This window comes from Gadus chalcogrammus, chromosome 16, assembly GCF_026213295.1.
Source record: "Gadus chalcogrammus isolate NIFS_2021 chromosome 16, NIFS_Gcha_1.0, whole genome shotgun sequence".
Classification (NCBI taxonomy): domain Eukaryota; kingdom Metazoa; phylum Chordata; class Actinopteri; order Gadiformes; family Gadidae; genus Gadus; species Gadus chalcogrammus.
Genome location: NC_079427.1, coordinates 5,013,871 through 5,021,838, shown reverse-complemented (window position 1 = coordinate 5,021,838; position 7,968 = coordinate 5,013,871). Strand labels below are relative to the sequence as shown.

The 7,968-nt window shown below is 43.7% G+C and overlaps 1 long non-coding RNA gene across 1 annotated transcript; it reads right to left on the bottom strand.

The window, feature by feature from the left end:
- Nucleotides 1–1,213: 1,213 nt before the first annotated feature.
- Nucleotides 1,214–6,510, bottom strand: LOC130406495 (uncharacterized). The gene is made up of 3 exons (XR_008904450.1): nt 6,292–6,510; nt 3,122–3,178; nt 1,214–2,610 (listed from the first exon to the last, which is right to left on the bottom strand). It is a non-coding gene; the product is annotated as an uncharacterized LOC130406495 (long non-coding RNA).
- Between the last annotated feature and the right edge of the window lie 1,458 nt (nt 6,511–7,968).

Below are 7,968 nucleotides of genomic sequence, written 5' to 3'. Positions count from 1 at the left end.
TATTCAAGCCAGTTAGTCGGTTCTTGGTTTGTTTACATGAGGTAAAGCACAATTTTACGTCTACCCCTCCGAGTCTGATCTCTCATCGCTTCTGGGTTCAGCCCCCCCCCCCCCCCTCCCTCCCCCCCGCGCAAGATGTGACACCCTTGGCTCCTTCACGATTTACTCCCGATTCGCCACAGCTTCTCAGAATGACAGATTGCCCACAACGTCAGAGAGAGCGAGCGAGAGAGACTAATCGCATCAGTGTTGCACAGAGATAGAACCATGCTACACACCCATCTCTTCCTCCCCCAGCCTGTTCCTGAAAAATAGTCAAGTTTTGTTGTGGGGGAGGCTGGTCTGTACCCCCAGGAGGGGGGGGGGGGGGTACAGATGAGGCAATTAGTGTTATGAACATTAATGCATGGAGGATCGCCTGCTTAGCACACTTTTAACGCAAGCCACTGACAGGAGGAAGAATTGCCGTGAGTAGTGCATCACGGCTCGGATAAATTATTTCCGTACATTTTTACGATCCATCTTCAAACCAATATTGTTCCATATTTACCACTGACTTCATGCGGAGGTAAACTGTACGATGCTAGTCCATATGGGGTTTTTTGTCCCACCATTAGCAGTCAACTGGTGGCTAGGATTCAGCAGGCTGTCTTGTTTGAGCTCATGGGACCTTACTCCTTCAAACGTTGAATAAAAACATGCCGAGCTAGGAATCTTTTGAGACCTCACATACATTTTCGTCTGAATCCAGACGATTATGAAACAAAGCATATCAGGATAACAATATGTTTTAGTATAATTGTTTCATAATAATTTCTCCGTCACTAGTCAGGGAGGTTTGTAGTGTGGGCCGTACTGGCGGTGGTAGTTACAACAATGCATAATAATAAACTACATATTGAAAAGGATAGGCCTATTGTGATTTATTTTATTATGATTCATAATGAATTGCATGCAACAAAAACTGATAACAAGCTTGGATTTCAACAATGCTTTTCTGAGTATAAGGCTCATTATAAACACAAAGGGAAGAGCAAACACAATGACAAATAAAATAAATAAAGCTATACTAAGCCACCCTCCCCTCTCATTAACCTCTCCTGTTGGTTCTCGATTATCCCCAGGAAGTCGGGGCAGGGGGTCCAAGATCAAGCCGCTGCCAGGTGACGACACGCGCTCTTACTTTGGGAAGTCAGCACATTTTCCTCCAAGGTACAAAAATAACAACCACACTGATGAGCATCTTCCCCTCTGTGAGAGACAGTATGTTAGCATGTTAGCCATTAACCCTGGAGTCGATGTGCCTGGAGGGCAAGTCCTGGACTAGCCGCTAGCCTGCTAGCTGCCACGGTTTTGAGCTGAGCTGTAGTTTGTCCGCGTTGTGGGTTAGCTAGCTGATGTGCAAATTGGGGGGGGGGGGGGGGGGGGGGGTGCGACACATAAATGATGGGGAAGTAATTAAAAACATAAGGTAATGGTCCGTCCTTCATACTCACGGTTTATACCTTGATATAATGTTGCTGTCAGGGATAATTAATTGATATAAAAGGAATATTAAAATTGGTCAAAACTGCGTAACACAATTCTGTAATTGAAATGACCAGGTCCCCTGTATGCCCTTGGGAACAAGTGAAGAAAAAAGTATGAATTACGGCTGTTGTTCGAGCACAAAATTGTAACGACTCCTCCACTCATCTACCTACTGCATTCCCTTACTCAGAGATGGGGTAGTCGTTTATGTCCAACCCTACTTTCACGGTCCGCTTTTCATTTTTTACCGTGAAAACAGAGACGAACAGAGAGTTCGACGGTCGTATCGGCATCATGTAATCACGGGGAAGATTATGTGGGGAAGAATCACCTCGGTTGCTTGTTAGTGGATTTAATGGCTGGGCCAGCTAATTAGATGGGTAGGTTGTCTTTGATTTATATAGTCTCTCCTATCGTTCCTTAATCAGCGGAGAGCAATGATCCATGCACCCACATGCAGCCGTTTAATTAGTATTCATAGCATTTGTCGTTACGGAAATCGTGAGCTCGGAGGAAGAGGGGTTTAAAAAAAAAAAAAGCAAGATCGTCACATGTTCCAACGTTGGTAGTTCAAATAATCGTGTTGCAATTACTGGAGGTATGCTGTTTAGGTGATATCAAGGGAGCATGCAGACAAATAATAGTGTTAGTGATCTGAAAGTCTCTTTCTTAAGCAACTCATACGGCTACGGGGGTTCTGACCTCTTATAGGCCAGCAGAATTACCATGATTTTAGAAGGTGTTTGCATGAAGATGCAAAGACTTATTAAGGCACAGCATCCAGTTCTCTATGTTGAAGCGGAACTTGTTTTTTAATTGCCAACAAGTGAATAAGGGAATAAGTTGTTGGTTGGTTTAGAGTGGCAAGAAAAGGTTTTATTTTTTTCAGTAAACAATGCTTCTAATTGGCCAGTGATGGCCCCAACAGCTGTTGACATCTCCGTGCCCCAATTTGAACCAATCAAAAACATGGCCTGAAGAAGCTGCTGTGTGATTGCCGCTGAAATATACAAGAACAGGCCTCCCAAATTGTTGAAAAAAAGAAATATTGTACATTTAGCTTTTTTTCTGTCAGCGCCTCTGTATAGAAATAGGAACAGGAAGGGGTTTCATTTAAATAATACAAATGAGCTGGAAACATCGTGCCACACAAAGTACCACGTACTGCATGCTATAATTTTTAGAATAATAAATAAAAGTTGCAGCCATCGCATTAGACTAATTAGAGTGAAGGATGGTTACAAAGCACCAACATCGTTATCTGCACATCCAAGCATGCAGTGTGAAGCACGTTGAGAGACTGCATGCATTAAACATATGACAGTATAATCTATATTGAAGACATCCACAACTCTTATAGTAAATCGCCTTCAGTGAACGCATAACAGTTGATGAAAATATAAGATTGATATTGCCTTATTTATATTTATGTCATTTATGATACCAGTTCTTGCTGGTTTAGCTTTTTTTTTTTAATATTATTTATTGGTTTGAGTTTCTACTTTTATGCCAGTTTAACAATTTCTTTAGTTTTTCCTTCTCCACATTTCTAAAGGTGCAATATAACAAAGGTTTATTGGAAATGTTTTACCTTCTAAATAGAGGAAGTTCAGGTCATGGAAGGTTTGTGAAGGAGATCACGGAACATCTGGTGAACAAACACAAAACAAATTCAGGTCATGTAACATAAATATGAACTAGTCTTTTAATAACTACTCTTAAAATAACTATTTATTTAACTGATTCAACTGTTATCTTTAGAATCTACATTGATTAATAAAAATCGACAAAAGTCTGTAATTTGTTCAGTTTGGTTTTCAGCACGGATCCAGGCAGGTTGTCGCCATAGCGACTGGCATGGTAGACAAGAGATTACAGAAACACCAGCCTTTTCTCACTCACGTCCTTGAATAGAACATAACTGTTTTTCAAAGAGAAGATGTTCACTTTGGGTTGGAAGCTGCACTGTGAAAAGTATTCAAAATATAAAGTTAAACATATCCAACTTCCAATTTGCTTACCTGGTTATACTGGCACTATGCAAGTGTACCCAATAGCAGGGGAAGGGCAAAAGTGGACCAGAATAATATGAATAATAGAGAACTTCACTGGATGTATTGACTAATTGGCACGTTTTCTTAAGAAATGTTTGCTTCAGATATTTATTTACCGGTAGCAAAAATAATCAGCAGAAGTTTAATAGTGCAGGTTCAAATCAAACAGACAAAATACAACACAGGAAGATGAATGTTGATACAAAACTTTTAAAGTTGATTTTCTTAGTTTCAGAGGACTTGCAGCCATAGCATTTAATTATTAGCACTACAATCTCACCATGCGTAATTTCCACTTCTAAAGCTGTAGCCCTCTTGTGCCGTTAGGATTAACAGATATAATTTAGATAAATAATTCATTAGTTTGTTAATGTATCAAGTCAAAAATACAAAAATGTGCAATTTAAGCTTCAGAAATGCTAATATTGATGTGCTTTCCTCTTTCATTTTGTCAGGCTCCTGTGACTTGAGAATATCCAATTTTACTTACATTATAGACTAAATCAGGCCAAATCTAACTGATGCGGTCCCTTCACTACTGGTGAGGATGTGTTCAGAAATGACACTGACCCAGTCACTACCAGAAAAGTGACTAGACACACACACTCTATTCAGTCTGCCCTTCGTCCCGCAGGGTGTAGATATGGGAATTCCTAGATGTGGCAGTGGTCATCGATTCGATCCCCTCCTCCATCCCTGAGGCTAACCTCAGCCTAACCGTGGAGCTGGAGTGTCTGCGGAGACCGACTGTTCACTACTGATGCTGTTATTCAATGATGGTTTTCTATGCTCATGTGCCTTTATGTTTGTGGTTTCCTCTGCTGCTCGCTGCAATATGATCGGCCCCTGTGGGGATAATAAAGAACTCTGTACTCCACTCAAGTGTACAGGTCTAGTACCCACCCGGCTGGCAGGGGGGCCCCCCCCCCATCTACACACCTCGGGGGTCCTCCCTCCCCATTACCTCCGGCTGTGGGTGAAGGGTCAACATCCCGTGCCATATTTAATAAACTCCAGGGCTTCAAAACAATACGACCATGTAGCGTAGCAACAGTGTGCTGACACAATGAGGACCGCGTAGCAACAGTGTGATGGCGACAGTGTGATGACACCACGACAACCACGTAGCGAACAGGGTGGTCACACCAGGACGACCACGTAGCGTAGCGACAGTGTGATGACACCACGACAACCACGTAGCGAACAGGGTGGTCACACCATGACGAACACGTAGCGTAGAAACAGTGTGATGACACCACGACAACCACGTAGCGAACAGGGTGGTCACACCATGACGACCACGTAGCGTAGCGACAGTGTGATGACACCACGACAACCACGTAGCGAACAGGGTGGTCACACCATGACGACCACGTAGCGTAGCGACAGTGTGATGACACCACGACAACCACGTAGCGAACAGGGTGAGCACACCATGACGACCACGTAGCGTAGCGACAGTGTGATGACAGCCAGGCAGCACCAGGATGCCATATCCGTGCACAACGCCTCTCATGTGCACCTCTCACAGTGGGCAGTCTGTACACAAGAACGCACGGGGAGGAGGTAGCCATACATGTCAGTGTCACTTATAGCTTCCATCTCTACAGAGGGAGCGTGAGGCGTGCATCAGAGGTTCAAAATACATCGGCGGGATACCATGAGATGAGGCCACCAACATTTCCTTAGGTCTTACTTCTCTACAAGACAGAGAGAGAGACAGACAGAGGGGGAGAGACAGACTGAGTGAGTCACAAACCTGGCATACAAGTATCCTTATCTGAACCAACTGAGGAAGTACTACCAGACTAAAAAACACACATAGACACACACAGCATTTTCTTTTTAATTATTTACTTGTGTTTCTATGTCTTGTAAATCCCTTTACAATACTTTTCCCCCCAACCCTCGATTTCAGTCTTTAAATCGAACCAGTCGATCCAGATCCGGTCTTTGAGCGTCTTTTAGTCAATCACGAAAAGCTCAATACAAAATAAGTTATTTTTATTTTTTTCTTGTTATAGTGAATGTGTTCAGCAGAGACCAGCGTTAATAGGGAGCTTGAATGCCAGGCCTGTGGTTTTTCATTAGGAGGAGAGCGTGTTAAACCCCACTGTATCCCTTCCTCTCTTTATCAGAGAAGGAGGCAGGCCTGTCTGCCACTGCAGCCGTGGAATAGCCCTTAATTAAAAATCACCAAAAGACAATTAAGATGGGCTTAAGATGCATGCACGTTAATTCGACAATTAAACAGTGGGTAAGCAATGCCAGTCCCACCAAAATATTAATAATGGTGGAAAACTGAGGTGAACTGGGGTTATTGTTGGCTTGGAAGTGTTAGGTATAATGACACCAAACACATCTCATCACATTTAGACTCTGGGGTAGATTACATATCTGTAGTTTTTTTCAGCAACAATCTATTTCCAAATAATTGTGTGGCGGGGAAAATTAGGCAATGACAAATTGGGTTTAAAACGGCAATTTCAGGAAATTGAAAAATCCTCACGTTTAATTAGTGGTAATGCAGCTTTAATGCGAAGACTAGCTAAGATTCGATGACAAAAATCAATTTAAACGTAACACGGGTACATGTACGGATACAAACGCATACACACATACACAAACACGCACTGATGAGATCAATTTTAGGTCTCCAAGGACACACACATAAAGCAAAGCACATGCACTCTCATGCCTGCTTTACCTGAGTGAAACGTATCCAGGTGCATTCGAGTTTGTAACAATGCTGCCACACTCCACCTAGGTAACTTAAGCTGTGCTCCTCCAGACAAGGACGCAGAGTAGTGGTGTTGGAAGACCGGTTCATTGTGAGGTTGCAGACAACGATATCTGACTATGAGATACATGGAGCTCCGGGTTACAATGCAGGAGATGTGTGGTGACGGCTGGTTTAACATGTTGCACATTGATTGCTCAATGTGCAACAGGTGTGCAGCCTCAGCCAGCCGCACGGTCAGTCCAGGTTAGGCAGCACAAACCAACCTTCATCCACACACACACACACCGTTCTCTCTGTGATTCTATCAGTAGGAGGATTTCACGATAGCACATTCCGAGAAGATGGCCGTTTTGAAGGCCATTTTGGTACTTTCTAACCACTACAATAACAACTGGTTGTTTGGTTATTGTATAATAAGTATTGAGAGGGCGGAATGTTACTTCTTTCCTGGGACTTCAGATCGCATGATCTTCAGCCTATACTGCTAACCAATAAAGCTTCTTCTATGTCTTGTATTGTTTTATTTTTACTTTCTGATAGTTTGTTCATGTGCTGTGGTCTTAAACATACACCCCTGGTAGATGAGAATCTTATCTCTCTAAAAATCCATCGCCTCCCTGATTAAACAGCCGACGGATAATCAAAACCACCAGCGCTTGCATAAATACTTAAGAGGATGAAACAGAAGCACACCACAAGGACATGAAACAGCCTTGCTTCTGAAGGACGGCAGAAGTGCTGGAACTTTATACAAACTTGCTGTTAATTAGCAGCTAGTGTGCCACGTAAAGCCTGCAGTTTCTTCACCACAGTATGAAAGTGGTAAGGTCGCGACCTCTGACCTCTTAACCACACCGCCAAACCCTTTGTTGCCGTGACCCGTCTTGTTTTGAGTTGGGGGGTGGGGGTGTGGGAAGAGAGATAGACTGACCTTCTCGTCGTCACGGTGATTGTAACACGATCCCAAAAGGTCACCGAGGGCTGACTCTTAATGATATTCAATCATTCCGATTGATCCGATGCTTAAGATACAAATACAACAGAACGTGTGTGTGTTTATAGGCCAACATTATTCTATTCTGTACATGCTCTTAACATCAGCAGCTTGCATAAATGCATATTTAAACAAAGTGTGTGTGTGTGCGTGCGTGCGTGCGTGCGTGCGTGCGTGCGTGTGTGTGTGTGTGTGTCTGTGTGTGTGTGCTGTATAAGTTTATATGTATATCCATTGGGATATTGAGGGACATCCTTTAAGACAGGGGTTTGACTGCTCTGGAGGTAGCGGCCGGCGCCGGCAGGGCAGGACAGCGGGCCGGATCCACCGGGCCGCGGGGTACAGCACGTCCTCCGCGGTCCCCATGCATGTCAATGCCGCTCATTAATGCGCCCGCATGGCCGGCAGATGGATTCCAGTGTCTCCGGTTTTATTTGGTTAATCTTCCGACAGGATTGGGATGAGAGTTTATTGATAGGTCAATAATCTCGGGCCGTCTGCGTGTGTCAAAACCGACAAGCTAATCACGGGATCGGATTCACCGCCGCTTAAAATAGCCCCGGTCGTCCGTTTACAGTGCCGGTGACCCTGCCTGGGGGAGGGGGGGGGGTGTTTCACTCTAAAAGTGTGAAACACTTTTTGAGAGG